The 26,567-nt window shown below is 39.9% G+C and overlaps 1 pseudogene across 1 annotated transcript; it reads right to left on the reverse strand.

The window, feature by feature from the left end:
- Positions 1 to 13,766: 13,766 nt before the first annotated feature.
- LOC101149317 (acidic mammalian chitinase-like) lies at positions 13,767 to 19,809 on the reverse strand (annotated as a pseudogene). The gene is made up of 11 exons (XR_010133648.1): positions 19,785 to 19,809; positions 19,316 to 19,345; positions 18,117 to 18,318; positions 17,393 to 17,449; positions 17,132 to 17,297; positions 16,763 to 16,887; positions 16,459 to 16,582; positions 15,643 to 15,827; positions 15,011 to 15,146; positions 14,754 to 14,895; positions 13,767 to 14,104 (listed from the first exon to the last, which is right to left on the reverse strand). The product of XR_010133648.1 is annotated as an acidic mammalian chitinase-like (transcript).
- Positions 19,810 to 26,567: the final 6,758 nt, after the last annotated feature.

A 26,567-nucleotide genomic window follows, 5' to 3' on the forward strand; every position in this document is an offset into this window, starting at 1 on the left:
TGTTATTGGTGTATAGGAATGCTTGTGATTTTTGCACATTGATTTTGTATCCTGAGACTTTGTTGAAGTTGATCATCAGCTTAAGGAGATTTTGGGCTGAGATGACGGGGTTTTCTAAATATACAATCATGTCATTTGCAAACAGGGACAATTTGACTTCCTAATTGAATACCCTTTATTTCTTTCTCTTGCCTGATTGCCCTGGCCAGAACTTCCAACACTATGTTGAATAGGAGTAGTGAGAGAGGGCATCCCTGTCTTATGCCAGTTTTCAAAGGGAATGCTTCCAGTTTTTGCCCATTCAGTGTGATATTGGCTGTGGGTTTGTCATAAATATTTCTTATTATTTTGAGATACATTCCATCAATACCTAGTTTATTGAGAGTTTTTAGCATAAAGGGCTGTTGAATTTTCTTGAAGGCCTTTTCTGCATCTATTGAGATAATCATGTGGTTTTTGTCATTGGTTCTGTTTATGTGATGGATTATGCTTACTGATTTGCATATGTTTAACCAGCCTTGCATCCCAGGGATGAAGCCAACTTGATCGTGGTGGACAAGCTTTTTGATATGCTGCCAGATTTGGTTTGCCAGTATTTTATTGAGGATTTTTGCATCGATGGTCATCAGGGATATTGGTCTAAAATTCTCTTTTTTTTGTTGTGTCTCTGCCAGGCTTTGGTATCAGGATGATGTTGGCCCCATAAAATGAGTTAGGGAGGATTCCCTCTTTTTTTATTGATTGAAATAGTTTCAGAAGGAATGGTACCAGCTCCTCTTTGTACGTCTGGTAGAATTCGGCTGTGAATCCATCTGGTCTTGGCCTTTTTTTGGTTGGTAGGCTCTTAATTATTGCCTCAACTTCAGAGCCTGCTATTGGTCTATTCAGAGATTCAACTTCTTCCTGGTTTAGTCTTGGGAGGATGTATGCGTCCAGGAATTTATCCATTTATTCTAGATTTTCTAGTTTATTTGTGTAGAGGTGTTTATAATATTCTCTGATGGTAGTTTGTATTTCTGTGGGATTGGTGGTGGTATCCCCTTTATCATTTTTTATTCCATCTGTTTGATTCTTCTTTCTTTTCTTCTTAGTAAGTCTTGCTAGCAGTCTATCAATTTTGTTGATCTTTTCAAAAAACCATCTCCTGGATTCATTGATTTTTTGAGGGGTTTTTTGTGTCTCTGTGTCTTTCAGTTCTGCTCTGATTTTAGTTATTTCTCGCCTTCTGCTAGCTTTTGAATGTGTTTGCTCTTGCTTCTCTAGTTCTTTTAATTGTGATGTTAGGGTGTTGATTTTAGATCTTTCCTGCTTTCTCTTGTGGGCATTTAGTGCTATAAATTTCCCTCTACACACTGCTTTAACTGGAGATTCTGGTACTTTGTGTCTCTGTTCTTACTGGTTTCAAAGAACATCTTTATTTCTGCCTTCAACTCGTTATTTACCCAGTAGTCATTCAGGAGCAGGTTGTTCACTTTCCATGTAGTGGTGCGGTTTTGAGTGTCTTTCTTAATCCTGAGTTCTAGTTTGATTGTGCTGTGGTCTTAGAGACAGTTGTTGTGATTTCTGTTCTTTTACATTTGCTGAGGAGTGCTTTTCTTCCAATTATGTGGTCAATTTTGGCATAAGTGTGATGTGGTGCTGAGAAGAATGTATATTCTGTTGATTTGGGGTGGAGAGTTCTGTAGATGTCTATTAGGTCTGCTTAGCGCAGAGCTGAGTTCAAGTCCTGGATATCCTTGTTAACCTTCTGTCTCATTGATATGTCTAATATTGGCAGTGGGGTGTTAAAGTCTCCCATTATTATTGTGTGGTTCTCCTTGTAGGTCTCTAAGGACTTGCTTTATGAATCTGGGTGCTCCTATATTGGGTGCATATATATTTAGGATAGTTAGCTCTTCCTATTGAATTGATCCCTTTACCATTGTGTAATGGCCTTCTTTGTCTCTTTTGGTTTTTGCTGGTTTAAAGTCTGTTTCATCAGAGACTAGGATTACAACCCCTGCTTTTTTTTTTTTTTTTTTGCTTTCCATTTGCTTGGTAGATCTTCCTCCATCTCTCTATTTTGAGCCTATGTGCGTCTTTGTACATGAGTTGGGTCTCCTGAATACAGCACACTGAGGGACTTTGACTCTTTATCCAATTTGCCAGTCTGTGTCTTTTAATTGGGGCAGTTAGCCCATTTACATTTAATGTTAGTATGTTATGTGTGAATTTAATCCTGTCATTACGATGTTAGCTGGTTATTTTGCTGGTTAATTGATGCAGTTTCTTCATAGCATCAATGGTCTTTACAATTCGGCATGTTTTTGTAGTGGCTGGTACTGGTTGTTCCTTTCTATGTTTAGTGCTTCCTTCAGGAGCTCTTGTAAGGCAGGTCTGGTGGTGACAAAATCTCCCAGCATTTGCTTGTCTGTAAAGGATTTTATTTCTCCTTCACTTATGAAGCTTAGTTTGACTGGATATGAAATTCTGGGTTGAAAATTCTTTTATTTAAGAATGTTGAATATTAGCCCTCACTCTCTTCTGACTTGTAGAGTTTCTGCAGAGAGATCTGCTGTTAGTCCAATGGGTTTTCCTTTGTGGGTAACCCGGCCTTTCTCTCTGGCTGTCCTTAACATTTTTTCCTTCATTTCAACCTTGGTGAATCTGACTATTATGCGTCTTGGGGTTGCTCTTCTCTAGGAGGATCTTTGTGGTGTTCTCTGTATTTCCTGAATTTGAATGTTGGCCTACCTTGCTAGGTTGTGGAAATTCTCCTGGATAATATCCTGCAGAGTGTTTTCCAACATGGTTCCTTTCTCCCTGTCACTTTCAGGTACACCAATCAAATGTAGATTTGGTCCTTTCACATGGTCCCATATTTCTTGGAGGCTTTGTTTCATTTTACTCTTTTTTCTGTAAACTTCTCTTCTAGGTTTATTTCATTAATTTGATCTTCAATCACTGATACCCTTTCTTCCATTTGATCAAATCAGCTACTGAAGCTTGTGCATGCATCACGAAGTTCTTGTGCCATGGTTTTCCGCTCTGTCAGTTCATTTAAGTTCTTCTCTACACTGTTTATTCTAGTTAGCCATTCGTCTAACCTTTTTTCAAAGTTGTTAGCTTCCTTGTGATGGGTTCAAACATGCTCATTTAGCTTGGATAAGTTTGTTATTATTGACCTTCTGAAGCCTACTTCTGTCAACTCATCAAACACATTCTCCGTCCAGCTTTGTTCCGTTGCTGGCAAGGAGATGCGATCCTTTGGAGGATAAGAGGTGCTCTGGATTTTAGAATTTTCAGCTTTTCTGCTCTGTTTTATCCCCATCTTTGTGGTTTTATCTACCTTTGGTCTTTGATGTTGGTGACCTACAGATGGGGTTTTGGTGTGGATGCCCTTTTTGTTGATGTGGAAGCTATTCCTTTTGTTTGTTAGTTTTCCTTCTAACAGTCAGGTCCCTCAGCTGCAGGTCTGTTGGAGTTTGCTGGAGGTCCACTCCAGACCCTGTTTGCCTGGGTATCACCAGTGGAAGCTGTGAAACAGCAAATATTATAGAACAGCAAATATTGCTGCCTGATCCTTCCTCTGGAAGCTTCGTCCCACCTGTATGAGGTGTCAGTCAGCCCCTACTGGGATGTGTCTCCGAGTTAGGCTACACAGGGGTCAGGGACCCACTTGAGGAGGCAGTCTGTTCATTCTCAGTGCTCAAACACTGTGCTGGGAGAACCACTGCTCTCTTCAGAGCTGTCAGACAGGAATGTTTAAGTCTGCGGAAGTTTCTGCTGCCTTTTGTTCAGCTATGCCCTGCCCCCAGAGGTGGAGTCTACAGAGGCAGCCAGCCTTGCTGAGCTTCGATGGGCTCCGTCATGTTCGAGCTTCCCAGCCGCTTTGTATACCTACTCAAGTCTCAGCAATGGTGGATGCCCCTCCTCCTGCCAGGCTGCTTCCTCACAGGTCAATCTCAGACTGCTGCGCTAGCAGTGAGCAAGGCTAAGTGGGCATGGGACCCACTGAGCCAGGTGCGGGATATAATCTCCTGGTCTACCATTTTCTAATACCTTTGGAAAAGCACAGTATTTGGGTGGGAGTGTCCCGATTTTCCAGGTACAGTCTGCCATGGCTTCCCTTGGCTAGGAAAGGGAAATCCTCCAGTGCCTTGCACTTCCCGGGTGAGGCGATGCCCCACCCTGCTTTGGCTCACCCTCCATGGGCTGCACCCACTGTCCAACCAGTCCCAATGAGATGAACCCAGTACCTCAGCTGAAAATGCAGAAATCACCTGTCTTCTGCGTTGATCACACTGGGAGCTGCAGACCGGAGCTGTTCCTCTTTGGCCATCGTGCCTAATTCTCAGTGGTCGGATTATGAGGCTTTTATGAACAATTGTATGCCAATAAATTAGATAATCCGAATGAAATGAACAAATTTCTAGAAACAAGAAACCTAACAAAGCTAAATCATGAAAAGATAGAAAATTAGAATAGACCTATAACTACTAATGAGGTTTAATTAGTAACCAAAAATCTTACACTGGGCATGAGATAGCTCATGCCTGTAATCCCAGCACTTTGGGAGGCCCAGGTAGGAGAATCACTTGAGCCTGGGAAGTTGAGGCTGCAGTGAGCTGTGATTGTGCCACTGCATTCCAGCCTGGGTGACAGAGTGAGATCCTGTCTCAGAAAAATAATAAAATGCAATAAATTTCCGACAAAGAAAAGCTGTAGACCAGATGACTTGAGAGGTTAATCTACCAAACAGTGGTGACAAACTAACACCAATTCTTTTCAAACTTTTCCAAAAACGTGAAGAGGAGAAAACACTTTCTGACTCATTCTATATGTCCAGCATTACTGTAATATCAAAGCCAGATAAACATACAGGTAAACTACAGACCAAAATCCCTTATAAACACTGATGCAAAAATCCTCAACAAAATACTATTAAACTGAATTTAGCAGGATGTTAAGGGATTATATACTGTGTTCACGAGGGATTTATTCATAGAATGCAAGAAATGATTTAACTTATGAAAACCAATGAATGTAATACACCACATTAAAAGAATGAAGAAAAATGGCATAATCATCTCAATTGATGCAGAAGAAGTATTTGCCAAAAGTTAATACCCTCTCATAATAAAAACAAACTAGAGATAGAAGCAAACTACCTCAATATAATAAAAGCTATGTTTGAAAAACCCACAGCAAATATCATACTCAATGGTGAAAGACTGAAAGCTTTTCTTCTAAGATCAGCAATAAGATAAGAATGCTGCTTTTGCCACTTCTATTCAACATAGTCTTAACCAGAACATTTGGGCAAAAATAAGACATAAAAGGCATCCAATTAGGGAAGGAAGTAGTAAAATTGTCCCTGCAGATGTGGTCTTATATAGGAAAAACCCTAAAGATTCCACACCAAAAATTTTGTCAGAGCTAAAAAATGAATTCAGCAAAATAACAGGTTACAAAGTCAACACAAAAATCAATTGCATTTTTATAAACTAACAAAGAAAATAAAACAGAAAAATTATAAAAATAATTTCATTTACAATAGCATCAAAAAGAATAAAATACTTAGAAATTAACTTAATGAAGTGAAAGACTTGTACAATGAAAACTATAGCATGCTGTTCAAATAAATTAAAGAAGATATGAATAAATGGAAACATGCCCCATGTTCATAAGTTGGAAGACTCAATATTGTTAAAATGTCTATACTACCCAAATGATGTACAGATTCAATGCAATCCCTATCGAAATCCCAGTGATGTTTTCTTTGTTGTCATTGTTTTTTGAGACAGGGTCTCACTCTGTCACCCAGGCTCGAGTGCAGTGGCATGATCATAGCTCACTGCATCCTTGACTTCCTGGGCTCGAGCAATCCTCCCACCTCAGCCTCCTGATTAGCTGGGACCACAGTCATGTGCCACCATGCCTGGCTAATTCTTTTTGTATTTTTTATAGGGACAGGGTTTTGCCATGTTGCCCAAGCTGGTCTCAAACTCCTGAGCTCAAGAAATCTGCCCACCTTGGCCTCTCAAAGCACTGGAGTTACAAGCATGAGCCACCACATCTGGCCCCATTGATGTTTTTGGGCCATTTTCTAACATCATAGGCAAAATTAACTCAAAATAGATCAATGGCCTAAATGTAAGATGTAAAAGTATAAAATTCTTAGAAGAAAACATAGGGCAAACAGTTCAGAACATTGGACTTTCAATGATTTGTTGGATATGACACCTAAATCACAGACAACCAAAGAATACAATGCACAAATTGGACTTCATGAATATTTTAAATGTTTGTATATCAAAAGACAATGCAAACAGAGTAAAAGTGCAACTCATGGAATGGTAGAAAATATTTGCAAAGAGTTTATCTGATAAGAGATATTCAGAATATAGAGAGAACTTCTAAAATTCAATGACACACACACACACAACCAAACAACTTGATTCAAAATGGACAAAGGACTTGAATATCTATTTCTTCAAAGAAGATATTGAAATGGCCAATAAACACATAAAAAGATGCTTAATGCCATTAATCATTAAGGAAATGCCTATCAAATCTACAATGAGACATCACCTCATATCCACTAGGATGGCTACTATCAAAAAACAGAAAATAATAAGTGTTAACAAGGATGTGGAAAAATTGGAGCAGTTGTGCCCTGTTGGTGGGAATGTAAAATGGTACAGCTGCTATGGAAAACAGTATGGAAGTTCCTAAAAAAATCATACATAGAATTACCATATGATCCAGCAATTCCGCTTCTAGGTATACCCAAAATAACTGAAAGCTTGGTGTCAAAGAAATATTTGTACTTCCATGTTCACAGTAACATTACTCACCATAGCTAAAACATGCAAGCAACTCAAGTGTCCTTCAATGAATGAATGGATAACAAAACTGTTATATATACTTACAATAAAGTATTATTCAGCCTTTAAAAGGAAATTCTGACTTGCTACAACATGGATGAATCTTGAGACATTATGCTCAATGAAAAAAGCCAGTCCAAAAAGACAGATACTATATGACTTTTCTGTTTATGTGAGATACTTAGAATAGTCAAAAATCATGGAGACAGAAAGTAGAATAGTGGTTTCCTGGAGCTGGGGGAGGGGGAAATGGGGACTTACAGGTTAATGAGTATAGAGCTGGAGTTTTACATGATGAAAAGAATTATGGAGATGGAAAGGAGAGATGGCTGAAGAACATTATGAATGTATTTAGTACCACCGAACTGTACACTTAAAATATTTAAGTTGGTAATTTGTTTTGGTCTATTTTACCACAAGAAAAACATTTTTAAAACATGGAAAAAAAGACAACGGAGACTGGCCCATGCAGTCAATGTAAGTGAGAATGCCAGTTTATTCACATACAAAGAGGCTAAGACTGTTAGAATAACCAATGCCAGTCAATTGCAGACAACATTCTCCCACACCTGTCCAGCACAAAGATTGCCATATGACGAACAGAATATCAGCATGGTCTCTAGAATCGCTGACTTATATTTCAATTTTTGTTCTCCTTCTTTCTAGATATGTGACATTAGACAAGTTATTTCACCTGTGAACCTCAATTTCCTCATGTATTACATATGGATAATACTAGTTGTTGTCTTATAGGGTTGTTGTGAGAATTAAATGAGATAACCTACCTAGCACTGGGCCTAGCACATGTTAGTTATTTAATAAATTTTAGTTAATGTTATTTTTCCCAATCTGAGGACCTCAAGTCCTTGGATAGCTGAGGAGTAATTATAGGGGAAAGGGGAGTTTGCACACAAAACATTGTGTGTGAATTAAATACCTTACATGTTTCAAATATAAATGTATTACAATTACTATTTTTAAGATTTAATTTAATTCTGTTTTATTTTAAGTTCCGTGATACATGTGCAGGACGTGCAGGTTTCTTACATAGGTAAACATGTGCCATGGTGGCTTGCTGCACCTATCAACCCGTCACCTGGGTATGAAGCCTCACATGCTTTAGCTCTTTATCCTGATGCTTTCCCTACCCCCACCCCCCCGACAGGCCCCAGTGTGTGTTGCTCCCCTCCCTGTGTCTATGTATTCTCATTATTACAATTATTTTTAAAATATAGATGTTTAAATAAAATACTAATTAATTTGGAAATTCCAGTTGCATTTTGCTATATATTTTCTTTTTTCCCCCTTTATAAAAAAATTTTACTTTAAGTTCCAGGATACAAGTGCAGAATGTGTAGGTTTGTTACATAGGTATACGTGTGCCATGATGGTTTGCTGCACCTATCAACCCATCATCTAGGTTTTAATCCCCACATGCATTAGGTATTTGTCCTAATGCTCTCCCTCCCTTGCCCCCAACCTCCCAGCTGGCTCCAGTGTTTCTTGTTCCCTTCCCGGTGTCCATGTGTTCTCATTGTTCCAACTCCATCTTGTGAGTGAGAACATGTGGTGTTTAGTTTCCTGTTTCTGTGTTAGTTTGCTGAGGATGATAGCTTCCAGCTTCATCCATGTCCCTGCAAAGACATGATCTCATTCCTGTTTATGGCTGCATAGTATTCCGTGATGTATATGTACCACATTTTCTTTATCCAGTCTATCATTGATGGGCATTTGGGTTGGTTCCATGTCTTTGCTATTGTAAATAGTGCTGCAATAACCATACGTGTGCATGTGTCTTTATAGTAGAATGATTTATATCCCTTTGGGTATAAAATGATCTGTGTGAGAGATGTGTGAGGGGAGAAGAAAAGACACACACACAATACCTTTAAGGGTAAGCAACCTTTATCTCACATAAATGGCAATGCGGATGTAATAAGCAAACGACGTAATAAGCAAACGATATAATAAGCTACTTGATATAATAAGCAAATTGATATAACAATCAAATTGCAATGGGAAAGGGAGAATGGAAAAGATATATATATATTTACACTCACCAGACTATGGAGGATTCACCACCAGACTGGAAAGCAACAGCCTGGGCTCCAGAGTCGGCCACCTGTTCGTGCACAGACGAGGAGAGGTTTCATGAAGCTCTGGCACCGTCTGGGACTCTAGCTGTTTTTGTAATGAGTTGTTTGGCATGGGGCCCGGTAACAAGGGCCCTTCGCAACTAGGTTCAAGGAACATAAAAAGGTCAGCTTGTTTTTTGAGATTGTCTATTTTTTTCAATAACTAACATATAGGACTAGATTGAAATAGAGATTTTTCCAAAACAGTGCTGGATGAACGCCTCAAGGGGCTCACACAACCTGTTCCGGGACTTGGTGACCATTGTTTGTGTCCGTGTTCAGTTGAGTTCAAATTTAATATTTAACTTTTCCTCCACATTTGGCCTCAATTTGATACTCAATTGCAGGAAAATACCCTTACAGATACATGGGAAAGGGATATTTGATATAGTTTACAGATACAGGTTAAGTACAGCAGAATTAAAAGCACAATTCATAAAAACCACACCCAACATGGCTTTGTGAGTAATACTGTGAGAATTGTTAGGGCTATACACAGAACGTTCAGTATGCAGTAAGGTGCAAACCCCTCCTTGGGCTGAGGTAAGCATATCTAATGCCATTTGATTTTGTAACACAACAGTACGCAGCTGAGCAAATTCATCTGATAACAACTTAAGTCCAGTGTCTGACTCTGGAGCCTAGGGTGTTGCTTCCCAGTCTGGTGGGGAATCCTCCTTTCAAAAAGCAAACGTTAGCTTCCTGTTGGGCTTTGCTGGAAACAGAGCATCTCTGCTTCAACCATGATGTCTTTATGAGGCCTGAAATTCCTATTATGACTTGGGTCGTGAGTTCCCCCAAAACTCACTGGATATTTTTTTCCATAGACAAAGATAGGGACCATCATCAATTTTATCATGTTTAACCCTTTATATAGAAGCCATAATCACATAGACTTTCTAAGACGGAGCTATAGTGGGAGTCTACCCAGAAGTTCGGTTAGTTCAATCAGCCTATTTCAGATTATCTTCTTCACTTGTTATGAGGGAACTAACCTCATAAGTCACATACTTTGTCTTTCCTTCCCTTTACACCCATTTAACTGGAGCTCATAACACCCTAATAACATGACAACCTGTGCCATCTTGAACTGATCCTATCAGTCATAGGAAGAGGGTCAGAGGACGGAATTTGTTTGATCCTGCTTGGATAAGACCATATATAAATCATTTCACATTCATCAAAGTTTTCAAATTGTAATTTCATTCGAGATGCTGAGTCAAGCTCCCCTCGGTCTGCCTCCTTAGAGCTAATTCTTCCAAGGCCGATAATAACAATCATGGAATGCTAGGCTCGATGATCTTAACTACACAGTATCACTTTTATCACTCTGTATCTTCAGGAATTTAGTGGACTAGTCCCCATGACTGCCATACCAATCTTTGAAAGCGATGGGATCATCTGAGAAACAACTTTTTAAATCCCAAGTCCCTTGGTTCACTTCTAGAAGGCCATGGTAGGTGCCCCTAGACTGACATCCAGCTCTCTACACCAGTTGTCAAGTGATTCAGCATGAGTGGCCAAGCAGCATGCACACTGGGCTTTCTGGAATAGTACCTCTGGGTAAAAAGTCAGAGACAGAAGCAATGGCAGATGAGTGATCCTCTGGTGTTTATTTTATTCTCAGGCAGCATACAACAATCTAACATAGCACATATCTAGCTCTGAGAAAGAGGCTCTGGGCCTTGAATGTTGGGACTTTTAAGCTTCTTAACAAAACTCTTCTTTAGTGAGATTAGGATATGGGATCTAATAGCAGTATGATATAGCAGAACCTTGGCTTTCAGTCTTATCTACTACCTTAGCATTCATCTGTTGGGAGAACACTTGGCTTTCTTCTGGTGTAATCCAACCCCGTGATTATGCACAACTGCTTGGTGTAAACTTGGCTGAAGTTCTCATTCACCATGGTCAGCTCTCTGCCAGGATGGATTGCATTAGGACCTAGGCTATAGATTATAGCTGGTTTCCAGAGGCAATAGGCCAACTTTCTTTTCCAGGAGGCCGCCTGCAGGTCTGTTAACTCAGGCAGGTTAAATCTTACCTCTCAACTGTTTTATAGGAGAAATTGACAAAAACCATCATAATCAAGGCATAACCTTGTTAAGTTATTGAACTTCAAGAATAAATCATGAATTCTTCAGGCACTCACAGGAAAAAAATCAAATAACTTTAAAAGTGTGGATTAAAGAAAGGGTAGTGATTATCCACTGTCTTCAAACATCCGTACAACAATATTCAATGCCAGGACACAGTGGAGCAATGCCTACTATCTAAGGCTAAGTTCACCTGGAAGTAGCTCATGTGAGAGTAATTTGGGAGTGGAATGCAAAGAATAAGTAAGAGACAGGGGAGTGAAACAGGGAAGGAGGGAGGGCCAATAAAATCATGCTTTTATCATATTAGCCACTGGTAGAAACAACTAAATGCTCTATCCCTTTGGAACGGTGTTAGAAGTCTTACAAAATGCGCTTCTAGAACGTCAGGGGAGGAAAGGTGGAAACTCTACGTTTCCCTGATCTTTGTAAGTAACAGTAACCCCTCTGCATGTCTAGATTCTACCTGCTTGAGTGGAAACCTGTATCTCAGAAGCCCTAGGAAGGGTAGCAAGAAGTACACAACACAGATCTGAGGTAAGATTCCATAATGCCATGAAGACCATTAAGGCTATGCAGAATTGGTGGCTGTAGCTTCAACTGGAATTAAAAGGTAAGGCAGAGATGATTTGAAATAATGTTAAGAAGTTTTGTCTACACCTGAAGAGTTCTGAGGAAAAGAAAGTACAAGCCTATCTTATTATACTCTACCAAGTATAATATTCTTGAAGTATACTTTTCAAGAACAGAGGAGACAGGCAGATATTCTCACATATAAAAGAACTTAAGGCCTGTGGCAGCCACAGAACTACTTGAAAAAACTATTCAACTACAAAACATCCAAACCTGAAAAAGTAAATGAAAGAGCCATAGGAAAAAAACTAGCTCAATATTCAATGCCAGAATAAAAAGCAGTAATATTTACAAAATTTTGAGTAAAAGAGTGAGCCAATATCTATGTCCAAAAAGTTACCAATCAAGTATAAAGGCAACAGTCAGGCATTTTCATACATGCAAGAAAATGGAAGATACTCCAAGTCCTTCTTGGCAAACAAAAACAAAACAAACAACAAGATAATTAAAGAAATGAATATTGGATAAGCTGTAGTGTAAATATAGGGGATGAATACTGCATTGATTTAAATACAGGACTTCAGTTCTGTTATAAAACAAAGTGATATTAAAAATTTGGGGCTGGATGTGGTGGCTCATTCCTGTAATCCCAGCACTTTAGGAGGCTGAGGCTAGAGAATTGCTTGAGTCCAGGAGGTCGAGGGTGCACTGAGCCATGTTTGTGCCTTTGTACTCCAGCGTGGGGAACAGAATGAGACCTTGTCTCAAAAAAAAATTTTTTTAAGTTAAAAAAATTTTTTGACTCTGTGAAAATAATAATAAAAATAAGAAAGTGAGAGGTATGGAAAGAATGTTAGATTTTTATCTCCCATATCTCTAAATAAGTAAATGTAGGTTTGAAAACATAAATTCAGCTTCTGTTTTACATAATCTTTTATTCTTAATCCCATTTTTTGCTTCCCTTTAAAACATATAAGACAGGTTTTTGTATCCTTACTGTCTTCAATTCTTACTTTTCCATTCTCTCTGAAACCTACTGCACTCAGGCATTTGCCACCAAGATGTTTACCAACCCCACTTCTGTCAAGTTTGTCAATGATCTACAGGTTGTTAAACATAATGGTCAATTCTCAGACTTCATCTGACCTGACCTAAGTAGTATTTGACAAACTTGATCGCTTTATCCTCCTTAATGTGTTTCTTTCCTTGGCTTTCAGGATACTTGACACTTGGTTTTTCTTCTACCTCACTTAGCCCTCCTTTTTTGGTCTTCATTACTTGTTCCTACACTTCTCTCCAGCCTCCCTCTGAATGCTGAAATGCTCAGGGCTTAGTCCTTGAATGCTTTCCTTTCTCTGTCTCCCTTAATGATCTCATCTAATCTATTGACTTTAACTACCTCTAAAAATGTTATGTCCAACTATAAATACCAACTACCTCTAAAAATGTTATGTCCAACTATCTACTCCACATCTCCAATTAGAAACCCAATAACAATCTTAAATTCAACATGTCCAAAGTTGAACTTCTCCTCTTCCTTCATAATCTACTCTACTTTTAGCTTTCTCCATTTCAGTTGACGATAATTTTATATTTGCAATTTCTTAAGCCAAAATGTTGAAATTATCCTTGGCTCCCCTTTTTGTCTCCCACGTTCTGCATACAACCCATAAAGAAACCTGCTGGCTTAACAAATCTTAAGAATACAGCTGAAATTCAATCACCTCTGACCACTTCTACTGCTACTACTTTGTTCTGAGCCTGCACCTCTCCCCTGAATCACTGCAATAGCCTCCTAATTGTGCATTCTCAGCAAAAAGGGCAAATCAATCATTTTAAAATGACATTTGTTTATGGGTCATTGTTATCTGAGTCTTACATTCTTGGGCTCCCCAGCCTTCATCTGAATACATGTTTTGAGAATGAAGGGACCATGTATTTTCCTTTAATCCCCCTGCTTCCGCTACCCAACATCCAGGAATAGCAGTGCATGCTGCAGGCTTGGGGGCTGGTGGAGCAACTGTATATCATTGGGAAATAGGGATCAATTACATCTAAGATCCTACAGTAAAGAAGCAGAAGCGATTGTACAGTAATGCTCAAACTTTTATTGCACAACAACTTCTGAGGCTGGGTGAGGTGATATCTGAAAAATATTATCACCAGCTGCAGCAGGAGCAGAAGGTATTGAAGACACCGCCAGCCTGGCAGTGCTGAGTGAAAGTCTTTCCATTCACACAATTGTAGAAGGCATTCTTGTCAGTGGGGTCAAGGTACAGGCCACTGGCCCTGTCGGCACAGAATCCACTACCTCTGGGGCTGCCCCCAGAGCTCCTGCCAGAGCAGCCCCCAGAGCTACCACTGTGGCTGACACCGCGTGTGATGTTTGCCTCGGCAATGGGAGCAATGGGTTGGGCTGGAGCTTTGCAACCTGAGAAGAAAAAAGAAAACAAATCCTGAACCTCTTTGCTTTTAGCCAGTGATACCTGATGTGTGAGAGCTAGTACCCTGGATTTTGTTCTTGGCTCCTCCTTCTATGTCTCCGCATATTTCAGTCTTCTGATCTGATATATCCTTCCTGCTCCACTCACCCCTTTGCTTACAAACTCCTTCCTCATCCTTCAAGTCACAGTGCATTTTTTTCTCCTTACATCTTACTGATTGAAATTTTTCATTATCATGAACTCACAAGAAGGTTACTTATTCTTTTAGGGGGCACAGTATCACATAATATCTTCTGCATTGTTGTCTAGCTTTGCAGTTTTTGTAAATCCAATTTCTCTCACTAGATTGTAAATTTCCATAGAGTAGATATGGATATTTATGCATTTAGATCACCTGTGGTACCTACAGAGCACTGTATATGTAATAGATGTTCAATAAATTTCTTGTGAAATGAATGAAGGAAGGAAGAAATGGTGAAGAGCCCTGTTTGTTCTTCCCACCATTAATCAATTGTTACCAGATAGGAATGGACAATGTCAGACAATTACTTGTGCAACAGCTCCATGACTTCCAAGGAACCTTTGGAATTTCTCTGAAGTCTGAGGCTTAGTGTCCCTTCTCACTCCCTAACTCACTTGTACTCTGCAGGCCCAGAGCATCCTTCAGGGTAGTGATCAGAGGGAATTTTCCTTGGTTGCAGAAAGTGCCTGTGAAATCATCCAGGTCAATGGCCCAGACCATGGCACCTCCAAAGTTGTTCTTCTTTAGCCAATCTGCCTGTGGTAATTAGAAAGGAAGTCAGTTATGTACAGACACCAAGGCTGAGCTGTGGCTCCAGGGCTATAATGGGAACATGCTCACAGGCAACAACAACCCATAGAACACAGTCTACCTTGATTTGGAAACTCTTGGTGTTATCGTATCCAAGCCACTCATTTCCTTTGTAGGCATAGGGAACATCCTCAGAAGCCTCCCATACTTCAGTAGCCCCATACTTCAGTAGCTCCATTCTTCAGGAAGGTACAGATCTAACAGAATATAAGGTACAGGTCAAGAGGTAGGCAGTGTCCTTGTGGTGGCAGAGGTAAAAGGACATGGGGAAGGGGAAGTAGAGGAGTGTTGCATAAAAACTCCTTGAAAATGAAGGTCTATGGCTTTACCAGCAAATTTCTTAGTTATTTGGGATTCTGTTTGTTTACTCCTTTTGAGTAATTTATTTTCAATGTGGGGAGAAACTCTTAAATCAAGGAATGCCTTGGCAGTCAGAAGTGTCTACAGATTGATATACTCTCACTAATGGTAGCCTACTTTCCTACACTCTCTGTGTTTGGAATCTAGCCTCAAAGGAACCTAGTGAAGGCCCAATTAAAGTGGTGCAACAGGAGGGTTTATCTTGCCTCCCTTCTAGATAGCCACAAACATCCACTTTCAGCTCCAATCCAAGAACTGTTGAATATTGCTGATATTATTAGCTACATGGACCAAGAGAAAGCCACATTTCCTCTAACATTTCTGAGTGTATACCTCATAGTAGGCCCAGAACCCAGACTGCCTGGTATAGGGTCCAGCAGGGCCAGGACCAGTGGTAGGGGCATCAATTCCATGGTTGGAGGGGTTGCTCAGAAGGAAGGAGTGTCCATAGGCTGGGAATCCAACATGAGCTTCTCAGCTGGGGCCCCGTTGTCCTTCCAGTAGTTCATGACATAATCCTGCAATGGCAGTGGGTTAGCTAGAGTTCTCACCCACAGCTGATGGCCTAGTGATTAATTATTAGCTAAACTTTTTTCGGTTTGGTTGTGCCCACTGTACAAAGTACTTGCAACATATTTTAGAGCATCACTGACATATATCTGTTAAAGTGATAGGTCTAATTCTCAACTAAATTCTTTTAATAACAAGCAGGCTTTACATATACCCTTTGGATAAAAAGATATATGATAGAAGAGCAGAGATTTTAAAATGATATTCCTGGTATGATTCATTAGTTAATGTCCGAAATTATATATGATATACATAGGCAAGGGATTAGAACAGTAGAAAATGGGTAAGGCGGTGGAAAAAGCGTTTTATAATTTATTGAAATAGGAGCAGTGGCATATCATTTTCTTTTATTAAAAAACAATGCACTTGTTATTAATCTTCTTTCATATTAGGTAAAATTATCAGTATGGTGTTAATAAATAGGCAAGTTTTTTAGTAAATGAGAATGTTTAATTAATTATGGCAGCCTAATTTCCCATTTGAGAAAACCACTAAACTTATGATGCCTTTTGTGCCTGAATCTCTATGTGATTTTCATCATCATCTCTGGTCTGCTCTTGCATCTGTACAGGGACTCACCACATTGAGGTAGGCGTTGCTGCCGGTGTCAGTCGGGTATTTGTAGAGGGGGCTGTTCTCTCCAGTGTAGCCCTCCCAGGAGCCATGGAGGTCGTTGGTCATGACATGGATGTAGTCCGGGTACCTGAGGTGGGGTAGAGGATTTAAAATCATTCTGATGGTCATTTCCCATACCTGTGCAGGCACAAGGCACCACTTCCATAGCCTCCTAAACAAGGTCCCTAAATAGCAAGACAGACCAAGGACAAGTCTAGTCTGCCCGAGTGATACCTCCAGGGGTTTGAAGATAAGGCACATCACTCACTGTGACAGTTGGGGGATCTCATAGCCAGACTGGATGTTGGAGATGCCAGCAGCTACTGCAGCAGTGACCATCAGCCTGGGCTTATTAATGTGCTTGGCCTCCTGCTCAAAAGCTTCACGCATTTCCTGTACAGGAGCAGGAGAAAGTCTGTGAATAGTAACTTTAAGTTTACTTTCATGAGATTCATGACACTGAATTAAATTAACCTCTTCCATCCTTCCATTCATTCCTCAGCATCCTTACTGGAATAGGATTTTCAGGTCCTTCACCCCAAATAAAATTCTAGGAAACTAGGTTTAAGGTCCCAGTGATCTTTCATATGAGATGGGTGTATGCTTTCCAGTGAAAATGATCTGGAACTTAGCTCACCTGCACCAGGACAGTGAAGAGATGCTTGTCCTGAGGAGGGCTCACACGAGAGCCGGGGTACTCCCAGTCAAAGTCCAGCCCGTCAAACTCATACTGGCGCAGGAATTTGATGACTGAGTTGATGAAAGTCTGGTGGTTCTCAGGAGTGGAAACCATGGCAGTGAAACTGAGGGAGACCCAAAGAAGGCAGGGTGAGACCTTGGTGGTCCCAACACCTTAGAGTAAAATCAACCTGGGAAGTCATCACCAAAAAGATCTTACGGAGCAGTGCCAAAGTTCCAGCCACCAATAGCCAAGAGAGTTTTCAGTTGACTATTTCTGAGGGAAAAGAAACAAAGTGTTTTACCAGAACAAATGAAAAGAAAGGGAAGCCATTTCAACATTTAGCTGCAATAGTGAGCAAGAAGCCAGGAAAGTGTCATGCAGCCTCTCATCCTGGTTTATCTTTGTTCTTATCCTTATTTCCTACTTATGAATGTTGGAGTAGGTGACTATGATTGGTATGTTTCAATGTCTCCACAGTTTTTTTTTTTAAATATACTTTAAGTTCCAGGGTACATGTGCACAACGTGCAGGTTTGTTACATAGGTATACATGTGCCATGTTGGTTTGCTGCACCCCAATGTCTCCACAGTTCCAATTATTTCCCTAGGAGTGAATCTCCTGACCAAGGAGACTGAATGCTTTATCAATGCCAGCTTTGGATTGCTTCTAAGTGGAAGATTGTTCTCAACTGAGTCCACCAGTAGTTGGACTTATAAACTTCCCTTGGCAACTGAGCTGGGCTTTAGTTAGCAGCTAGCTTCTGTGAGCCAGCCATTCCCCTTAAAATTAGAGTCATTCTTGCACTTGAAATAATAAGAAAGCTGAATTTACCTGCTTGTTGGCCTGTTTGGAATTTCAGCCTGAAGCCTGCTGTGGAAGATCTTGTTTAAACTGTCCTTAAAGGTTAAAAGATTTGAAACTCAGGTTTTCCGTCATTTACTTGTTTTTCAGGCCATTGAAAGCTTGGTAGAGAGTCACGTCATCCCATTCGATGGTGGTGATCTCGTTGTTCTGCATTCCAGCAAAGGCGTAGATCAAGTGGGTACAGAGGCAGGGGTCGATGTCGTCAGGCTTGAAGCACCCCAGGCCTGGCTGGTTCTGGGCCCAGTTGGTGAAGTAACATGTCAGCTGGTAGGCAGAGCCTGTTACCGAGAGAAAGAAGGTGAGAGACAAGCTCCCTAGTGAGTCACAGATTTCTTTAAAAACCACAGATTTCCAAATGATTTCCCTATTTGAAGTCTCAAAGGAAAGGGGAAAAGTCGATGTAAGAACTTTATGTTGCAGCAAACCTATAATTATATAATTTGCAGGCAATAATGAGCAGGCAATTCAGGGCTGAAGATATCTCTTAGAGATAGCTCTGTTCCTCCAAGAGAGAATTAAATAACCTTAGAAACCAGTGCCTTTAGCTGAAATAGAATTTTAAAGCTTAGTGAACTATGATTTAGATGTATTCTAGCTCCCTTATGTGGCAGCTTACGTACCAAGCATTGCTCTGAGAAATTTACTTATATTTACTCATGAATCCTCACCAAAACCCTTTGAGAGAGGTATTATTATTTTCTCATTTTAACCCATTTGGAAACTGAGACACAGAAAGGATGATAGTATAAGCCTATTTAGCCCTTTTAGATATCTCCCTGAGTAATTCCACCCAGGGGGAAATGAGTCTTCCACCAAGAGACAAGGGCCCTGGCTACTGGTTCAGATTCTGCCATGAACTCTCTGTATTACCTAGGTCAGGTCATATGTCTTATCTCTGCCCTGGTTAACTGGTCTGTGAGATGGAGTGGTAATGCCTTTCCTGTACACCTCTCAAAGAAGAGTTGTTTTAAAACTCAGTAAGATGACAGATTTTAAAATGTTTTAAGAGCAGAGGACACTGTGTAGCTGCCTCACCACATTAGCTTTTATTGTTAACACGTATTCTTTAAGACTGCCATCTAGTTGGTTTCTGCTTTGGGATTTTTAGGCCAATGGTATCAATCCTTTAAACTTGGTTAGGGAATTTCAAACTCTCTAGAGAGTAGTTAATATTCTTTGTCTGATGTGGAAGGACACAGGGCCGTACTGAGTTTCCAAATTATGAATAAGCAAAAGAGGAACAATATAGTGGTTCATCCCAAGAAATATACCTACCTATTTCAGCTGTCAGCACAAGGAGCAGACCTTAAAGCAACAGAGAGAATAATGAACTGGAGGAATGTGAGTAGAGTAGCCTTTATACATTAGTCACCTCACTTAAGCAGTAGGAAGCTTTTTCTATTTTTCATTCTCTTAAGATCCTCTGTAGATGACCAACCTACTGAGGCTGGCAAAGCCTTTGGATTTGTCCTGGAAACCCACTCCCCTCTATTTCCATTCAAAAGGCCATTAAACTGCCATGAACCTTTGAGGCTTGGTGAAGGGAGGGGGACAGCAGGTCAGTGAGAAACCTATCACCAGGCAATTTGGGGCTGTCCCCCTGTTCAGTACATCCCCATACTTTTGCCAAAAGCAAAAATCTCAGTTGATCTGGTTTAAATTAGAAGGTAAACGAGTTTTAAAGGGGCAGAAAAACAAGATGGAGAGAGTCATTCAGAGGTACAGAGATGACACGATCTCTTACCAGTGAGGAGGGTGAGCTTGGCCATGTTGCCTCAGTGGTAGTGTCCCTCATCCAACCTGCCATTTATACCCTCTTTGCCCTCTCTTGTGCCTTATCAGATTCTCCTTTATCAAGATTGCCTCTAAAGTAAGTGTTGATATTGGCAGTGCTCACAAAGCTCAAGCCTATTTAAGAACCCATTATTGACAGGGAAACAATACTATCTTGATTTCATTTCACAAGAAGAAAATATTGGGCTCAAGCCCAGGAACCACACTAATAAGCTCCATTATGGAGTAGCTTATATAATTCAAAATGGCTTATGTATAGTGGGCTATATTCTCCATTTGGATAGTGAAGCAACTGATTGGCTATTTCACGCACTCTTTGTCAGATGGAAGCATTGAGTAACTTTGCATTCATTTATTCTTTGCAGTCATTCATTCACTCATTGTAAGAACAAAGTTTCCTCCTTAAGCAAAGGCTATAGAAGGTCATTACCTACTCTGTCTTTTTGACCCCAAATTCATTACCTCTTTTCCTTCTGTTGATTTTTCTACTCCTATTTCTCCTACCCTTTCCCAGCCCTCTACCCCTGAAGTGGCCTTCACTTGGTTCTTCTCTTCTCAGGAGGCTCCTTTCCTTTGTGATACTTCCTCGGATTCAGCCTGCCCCAGGGCCCCCGGTGTAACATACCTGACCACAGACCCTGTGTGGCTGACACTTTCCAGGTGGTTCTTTCCCCTAAGCCAGCACCTCTTCCTGTTGCCCACATTTCCGTGTGTGGTTCCAAAATTCTCTTGATCACCCAGGCTCTCACCACTATAGTTTTTGTGATTCATACATTTCTTCTACTCTCCAAAACCCATTGGTCACTGAAATCTATAGTCCTCTTCTCTTTGGTCTTAGAGTTCCCCTTCTCCTTGGAATCATCAATTCCATTCCCCGCCGCCACTTCTGTCAGAGTTCAGCACTGTGACAGTGCACTGTAGCTCCCTTCTTTTTCTTCTAGATCTTTTCTGTATATGGCTCCAAATCCCTGGAGTTGGGGGGCAGAGTTTAACAGCTCCTTATTGCCTCATAGAGTTCTTTCTCCTTCGCCTGTCATCGACTCCACAATCTTGCCTCAATTTAACTTTCCGCCTTGCCTTCTGCTAGCCTCTCAATTTAAATCTTGCATATTAAGTTATACTGTTCTCCACATTCAAAAATGGTCTCATCTTCACCCTCCTGCTGAGGCCATTCCCTCTGTCTAGAATATAGAATATTGTCCTCCTGTACCCACCTCCCACTCCATTAAAGGCCCACCTCAGTGGCTTTCCCCCATGACCCCTTCCCCAGTCATCACACCTGGAAGTGACTACCTTCCTCACCTCTACTTCTCTGGTATTTTGTTTGTACCATTCGGAAAACTCACTACTTCTTTTTATGAACCATTGGTAGGGAAGAAATGTGGAACCAGTGGGAAAAGCCACACATATTGGAGTTCAAATTCTTTCTACCATTGAGGTTCAAATTCTTTCCATTGTTCATTTGGTTTGAGAAATTGGGACAGTTCCTTAATCTCAGTTTCCTAATTTGTAAAATTGGGATACAAATGCCTACTTTGCATGGCAGTTGTAAGCATTAAATGAAATATTTGTAAAGAATCAGGTGCATAATAAACACTCCACAAATAATAATCATTATAGACTATTTGCACATGTGCCTTATCTTCTGTTTAAAAATTCCTTAAGAATACCAGTCCTCCAAAAAAAACCCAATACTACTCAAACCCATGTTAATTCCCATGTTGTACCTAAAGTCTATTTCCTATGCAAAATAGGGCTTCTAAATAAACATTCACTGAGCACCAAATAAATTAATTTTAGCAGGAGTAACTGTTGTATTTTACACATGAAAAAGCAGACTGGCACAAGGGCATCTTTTGGGTAAAAAATCTTCTGATATTTTTAAACCTACATCCTACAGAAGGATGTGTAGACATGCTGCCTACCTTAATGCAAGTGCTAGGAATTGCAAGATGGATTTTAGTTAGGCCTTTTTGCAGTTTGAGAAAGATTGCTGTAAAGCTCATAGCCATAAGACAGAGGCACTGAGGCACTGTGTACGTTAGGAGCACCTGCAGGAAGGTAAGTGGTTTCACTCATCTTGTACTCCAGCTTTCCCAGATCACCACTGTTTTCTCCTGTGCCTCCCTAGTTGTGTTTTAGAATGCTTAAAGCCTTCCTTGTTCTTAAAAGTAAAATAGGCCAGGTGCAGTGGCTCATGCCTATAATCCCAGCACTTTGGGAGGCCGAGGCGGGTGGATCACCTGAGGTCGGGAGTTCAAGACCAGCCTGGCCAACATGTTGAAATCCCGTCTCTACCGAAAATACAAAAATTAGCTGGGTGTGATGGCTCATGCCTGTAGTCCCAACTACTTGGGAGGCTGAGGCATGAGAATCACTTGAATCCAGGAGGCAGAGGTTGCAGTGAGCTGAGATAACGCCACTGCACTCCAGCCTGGGTGACAGAGTGAGACTCGGTCTCAAAAAAAAAAAAAAAAAAAAAAAGTAAAATAGGTGAGCTAGGGAGTGCTAGCAATATAGCATATGTGGTTCTTTGCTAGTGGCTGTGGGTCCTAGATTCAGTCGTACCTTAGATATGTTTTGGGTTCTCAACCTGTAGTATGGCATCAAGGTCCTGACCCTGAATTTACTCCTGGATCTTAAGGCTTTCAGGTGAGTTCAAGGAAATTCACAATTGTTTGTGCTACTTCACTAATGGAACTGATTTCTTTGAAAGCCTACCAACCCTATCGTGTGGGCTCCTGGAAAGCTCACAGAGGGCTATTAACATTCCTTTGTTCTGGAATCAGGCTAAGATTCCAGAGCGGTGCTGCCTATATCTCTGAAGGAACTTGAAGGACTAAATATTACAGCAGTGGCAGAAGCAGATGTGAGGGTGGGAAATACAGCCTTTAACCCAAGTCTGAGGTAATGAATGAGAAAGCATTCTGGACTTGAAAGTCAGGAAATGCCTAGTGTGCACTCTCCCACTAACATGCTGTGGCTTTGGGAAAGTTACTTAAATATACCTGAAATATACCAGTAGTTACATTAAATATAAATGGGCTAAATACTCCATTTATTAGCCAAATATTACTGTTGTGTTTTCTTTTTTTAAAATGTTCAAGTAAATGCTACTTTTAAGAAAAATATGACAGTGACACAGCAAGATTAAAATAAAAGGATGGAAAAAGTATGCTATGCAATCACTAACCAAAAGAAAGTAGGTATAGCTATATTGATATCAGAGAAAGTAGATTTTAAAACAAGAAGCATTCCTAGAGATAAAGACATTTTATAACAATAAGTGTCAATCTAACAGGGAGATATAAAAACTCTTAATCTCTATGTACTCATGAACATAGCTACAAAATATGGAAAGCAAAAATTGCCAGAACTAAAAGGAGAAAAGACCAGTCTACAATCATAGTAGGAGATTTCTAATACCTCTCACAGTAACAGAACAAAGAAAAAAGTCAGTAAGTGTCTAGACCTGAGCATGTTATTAATATTTGGCCTAATTGACTTATATAAACATTACATAAAAATTTACACAATATACACTTTTACACAGTCATATTCTTTTCAAGTGCATATGAAGGAATGATGGGGGAGGGGCTCTTGTTTCTAGAGCACTCTCATCAGTTAAAGCACATATAGAGGAGAAATACTCTAATAAAGAGATAGAGTCTGGCAGATGGTACTCATGGTGTGAACACATGAAAGCTGAGAGTGTTGATTTGCATATGGGAAATCAGGTAGGAGATATTAAAAGAAGGTATCCTTCCAGTAAAAGATGAGTCACAAGCTAGAAGGAAGAAAGAGAAGAGGTGCAATTCCCATCCCCAACAGGGAATCCCCTATGGGGGATCTTATAGTTAGATGGTGTAGTTTGCAGTAAACACCTTGGGAATGCACCTACATCAACCTATTTATTAATTAATGTTTATTCATTTATTTAATAATTACCTACTGAATGCCTATATTGTGTCAGGTGCCTTGTGAGTGCTTGGCTATACAAGTAAACAAGACACAGGGCTTACCATCACTGGTGCAGATAGATAAGTAAATAAAAACTTATGACCTAGTGAGTCAAACATTACAAGGCAAGTTAGCCCATAATAAACTACTACAGCAAGTGAAAAGGAACCCAGCCTAAGGAGTGGACAGCCAGGCATCTGGATTTTAGGATTCCCAAGGAAATTGTTAGAGGCAGAGGGAGAGAGTCAAGGAGACACTTTTAGAGAAGATTGTTTTTATATTTAGCATTTACCATTGAGATACAGCAAAGATAATGGAGAGACAGGGGAGTGAGGCAAGCCCAGCAAAATGATACTGCAAAAATTCATCACTAAAAAGAATAAAATACTTCTGATATGCTGATGAGATGAAAGAGTGTCTGAGAAAGTAAAAGAAAGTGATGCACAAAAGAGTAGTATGCTTCTGAGTATATAAAATATAAGAAACAGGAAATTTTCTCATATAAAATATAAGAAAATGGATTATTCTAGAAAATGGGATGCAGGACAAGTGTGGACAATTGTAAAAATAGTCACAGTGCTTTTTAGCACCTTGTATCAGGAGTTGCTTAGCTCACCCCTTGAATCTGGGCTAGCCTTGTTGTTTGCTTTGACTAATAGGACACAGCTAGAGTAACATTGTGTGAGTTCTAAACCTAGTTCTGAAGAGGCCATGAGGTTTTTGCTCATACTCTTGGAAAGCTGATATTGTCATGTGACCAGAGTTAGCCTGAGGGACAATGAGAAACATGTGGCCAGTCACTCCCAATGGCCTCAGCTGACAGCCAGGCAACCCCCAGAAGCAGAGCCCACTAGTTGATTGCCAGCCAACCACAAACGCATGAGTAAGCCCAGCCGCCAAGACCAGAAGTGCTTGGCTCATCCCAGCCCAAACTGCTGGCCCACAGAATTGTGAGCTAAATAAATTGTTGCTGTTTTGATTTTACCTTATTTTTAATTTTCTGAAATTATGGTTAAAAAACACAATAAAAATGTACACTCTTAACCATATTTAAGTGTACAGTAGTGTTAGCTATAATCATATTGTTGTGTAACAGATCTCTAGGACTTTTTCTAACAACTAACTCTTTCGGTTTTTGTTTTGCAAAACGGAAACTCCGTACTCATCAAATGACTCCCAATTTTCCTCCACTCCCCAACTCCTGGCAACCACTATTCTACTTTCGGTTTCCATTATACTGACTAGTCTAGATCTCTCATAAAAGTGGAATCATACACTGTTGTCTTTTCATGACTGGCTTATTTCATTCAGGATGATATCCTCAAGGTTTATCCATATAGTAGCGTGTTAAATTGTTGCCACTTTAAACCATTGTATTTTGGGGGTTTCTTACACAACAAGGCTTAACTAACACAAAAGGGTGATCTCCAAGGGTCTGATTGATTACGTCTGGGGTGAGGACTTCACCAGTATCTGGTGAAAATACTAGTCTAGCTATTAATTGAGGGAAAAGCTAGAGAAAAGACTTACAATGCAAGCCTTGAGCCATACAACAGATATATGAAGCAAAGTAAGGCCTATGAGCTTTATCTTCTACTCCAGTTCCCTAAACTCTCTTTCAGAATTGTATTAATGGGGGTTGTGTTTATGATGAAAAGCGTTCTTTGAGTGTGTTGGAGAAATACTGTATATAAGATGCCTCTCTTAGAAAATCATAATTCACATTACATTGAGAGTTCTAAGTCCTCCATTCTTAACTGGCATATCCCAAATATATTTAATCCATAAAAATTTTTCCCCAAAATCTCAGGTTACCCTGCAGAACACAAGAAGAAAGAATATAGTAGGCAGTGCTTTCCAAATTATTAAACTATGAAACCCTTTTGTCATATATAGTATATATATTGATATCTTAGAGTATATAGTTCAAGAAACATTGCAGCTCTGTCCAATAGAAAAATAATGGGAGCTACATATGGAACTCTAAATTTTTTAAAAAGCCACATCTAGAAAAGTAAAAAGAAACAAGTGAAACTAATGTAATAATATATTTTATTTAATCTAGTATACCTAATATATATCATTTCAACATGTGATCAATATAAAAATTACTGAGATAGTTTACTTTTTTTCCCCTCTAGAAAATATTCAAAATCTGGCATGCATTTCCAACTTATAATACATCTTAGTTTGGACTATTCACATTTCAAGTGCTCAGTAGCCACCTGTGACTAGTGACTACCATATTGTACAACATCGCTCTAGAGAGATCAGTAGAAAGCTGAAACCTGCCTTTTATATAAGCGTCCCATAGGTTTGCTTTGATTGATTGCATTTTTTTAACTTTTAAGTCCAGGGATACATGTGCAAGATGTGCAGGTTTGTTACATAGACAAACATGTTTCATAGGGGTTTGTTATACAGATTATTTCATCACCCAGGTATTAAACCTAGTATCCATTAATTATTTTTCCTGATCCTCTACCTCCTCCCACTCTCCAGCCTCTGATAGGTCCCAGTGTGTGTTGTTTCCCTCTATGTGTCCATGTGTTCTCATCATTTAGCCCCCATTTGTAAGTGAGAATATGTAGTAGGTATTTGGTTTTCTATTCATGTGTTAGTTTGCTAAGGATAGTGGCCTCCAACTCCATCCACGTCCCTGCAAAGGACATGATCTCATTCTCTTTTTTTTTTTCTTTTTTTTTTTTTTTTGAGATGGAGGCTCGCTCTGTCGCCCAGACTGGAGTGCAGTGGCGTGATCTCAGCTCACTGC

The sequence above is a fragment of the Gorilla gorilla genome, chromosome 1 (genome assembly GCF_029281585.2).
Source record: "Gorilla gorilla gorilla isolate KB3781 chromosome 1, NHGRI_mGorGor1-v2.1_pri, whole genome shotgun sequence".
Taxonomy (NCBI): Eukaryota; Metazoa; Chordata; class Mammalia; order Primates; family Hominidae; genus Gorilla; species Gorilla gorilla.